Here is a 2,500-nt window from a genome sequence, read left to right on the forward strand (position 1 = left end):
GAAATTCACAGAATTTTCGCGTGTCCGCGACAAACGCCGACGAGACACCCATCGTTCGCTCGTACGTAGCATCCTTCTCTTAACCCGACTCAGAAACGTTCTTTGCGCCCTTCGGTAAAAAAACGTTCGATCCGAAGAGGTGAACGACGGCGGGGATTTGACAGAGCTACGCAAGCAGTGTATGGTACGTAAACGACCCTCAGCCAGGCGTGGTCCAGGAATTGTATCCGTGGACCGCAATGTGCGTTCGAAATGTCGATGTTCATGTGTCCTGCAGTTCACACGTTGACGCGCAATTAGCTGCGTTCTTCATCGACCCACGAGCCAAGTGATCCACCGTTCAGGGTAATCGTATAAATTTTATATTTCACATATATAATTTTATTCTCATTTGTTCGACCTAATATCTCTCTTCTTTCAAAGAGAAGATAAAAGTTGATACCTGAATCTCCGACCAGCGCGCGAAGGAGATTCAGGCGTCGCCTTGGAGACGACACCGAAGCCTTTCGAGACGAAAAACGTTCAAGTAATATGTATATATTTCTCGACGTTCCGGGCGTATAGTGCATTCAAAAACCCGCGAAAGACGCAGAAGACTCGCACGCGTGGAAACGACGGGGATATATTTTGTATCCTACCCGATACTGAATCCATCGCGTGCAGTCGACCCTCGCGTTCTTCCGATCAGACGCATCTATTGTTGCGCGCATGTTTTCGCGTCGCATCGCGCGAAACGTTGCACGAATCGTACCGATCGATCGATTGAAAGCAAATAATGAAAAAAGACTTCACAGCTGGCTCTTTGCCGGTCATTCGTCCCATGTTATCTCTTGCCGCGAAATTGGCGCGCAAGAGTTGGGTGTCAGACGCGCGGCTTTAAAACGAGCTTCACGGCCGGTCCCTTCGTTACCGCTTTCGTTCTTTCTCTCGGAACGACCATGAACGAACACGACGAGCGACGCTACGGCATACACACGTCCACGGATTCGATTAAAAAAACAGACTTCACAGCTGGCTCTTTGCCGGTCATTCGTCCCATATTATCTCTTGCCGCGAAATTGGCGCGCAAGAGTTGGGTGTCAGACGCACGGCTTTAAAACGAGCTTCACGGCCGGTCCTCTCAATTCCGTGTACGGTACACGCAAGATGCGGGTTCCACTTCCAGACTACCCGGTCCCTTCTCTCTACGAGAATCGATAGTAGAAGAACGGCTCGAAAACGCGTCTCAGAGACTAGGGGAAAAGAAGCGGTATGCGAGCGAAACGAAAACGCATTATGGAAACGTCGCGAAACAATGTTCGACGGTTGCTCGGTTCCAATCGTGCGGCCGTTTCAATTTCTCGTGCGCTTCACCGTCCCTCCGTAACTCTGGCCGATCGCGTATACCGAAGAGCCGACACGCGCAAAAACCACAGGCATTGTATACTGTATATATATATGTTACAGTCACAGCCTTCGCGCGTTTTACTCTCCGACGCGGGGTTTCCACGACGAAAGAGAGACAGTTTCGTGGCGGGTGACTCGGCCGAATCGCTACGACGGGTATTTCTATTATAGAACGAATCATCGCCACCCTTTACCAGTGCCCGACGAAGGAATCACAAGGTCATCTGGAGTTTACAATGCCAGCGACGGTAATTCCAACGAAGACCCGATAAGTCAACTCATCGTTCTATTTCTCCCCGTACAGAAAAGCGAATCGACGCTAACGCACCTCGCGCAAGCACGAACGTTCTCTTCGCGTGGATCATCCCATCGTCGAAAGATGTAAAGACGCATTGGAGATCGTGGTCTCTGGCGGGCTCATTGCACGCCCCACTGCATATCTTTCCTCGAATCGAGAATGATTCGTCCACTAAGGCTGCGAAACTACGCGTCGAGGAAACTAGGGGAAAGAAGCGGGATGCGAGCGAAACGACAATACATTATGGAAACGTCGCGAAACAATGTTCGGCGGTTGCTCGTTTCCTCCTGCGGACGTTTCATTGCTCGGGCGCTTCACGTCCCTCCGTAACCTTCGCGCGATCGCGTGCCCCGGAGAGCCGGCAACCGGTGAACCACAGGCGTATAAACTATAGTCTTCTATAGCAAGCCTTCGGCGGTTACTCTCCGACGCGGGGATTCCACGACGAGAGAGAATTTCGTGGCGGGTGACATCGGTCGAAACGCTACGACGGGTATTTCTATTATAGAACGAATCATCGCCACCCTTTACCAGTGCCCGACGAAGGAATCACAAGGTCATCTGGAGTTTACAATGCCAGCGACGGTAATTCCAACGAAGACCCGATAAGTCAACTCATCGTTCTATTTCTCCCCGTACAGACAAGCGAATCAACGCTATCGCACCTCACGCATGCACGAACGTTCTCTTCGCGTGAATCGTCCCATCGTCGAAAGATATAGCCGCTTGGAGATCGTGGCCCATCAAGTTCTTCCGTAACTCCTGCGCGATCGCGTACCCCGGAGAGCAGGCAACCGGTGAACCACAGGCGTATAA

General features: G+C 51.4%; 1 non-coding gene across 1 annotated transcript; it reads right to left on the minus strand.

Annotated features, from left to right (window-relative positions):
* Positions 1–193: 193 nt before the first annotated feature.
* On the minus strand, positions 194–348 carry LOC143175742 (5.8S ribosomal RNA). The gene has a single exon (XR_013000424.1). It is a non-coding gene; the product is annotated as a 5.8S ribosomal RNA (ribosomal RNA).
* Positions 349–2,500: the final 2,152 nt, after the last annotated feature.

The sequence above is a fragment of the Nomia melanderi genome, unplaced genomic scaffold, assembly GCF_051020985.1.
Source record: "Nomia melanderi isolate GNS246 unplaced genomic scaffold, iyNomMela1 scaffold0176, whole genome shotgun sequence".
In the NCBI taxonomy this organism is placed as follows: domain Eukaryota; kingdom Metazoa; phylum Arthropoda; class Insecta; order Hymenoptera; family Halictidae; genus Nomia; species Nomia melanderi.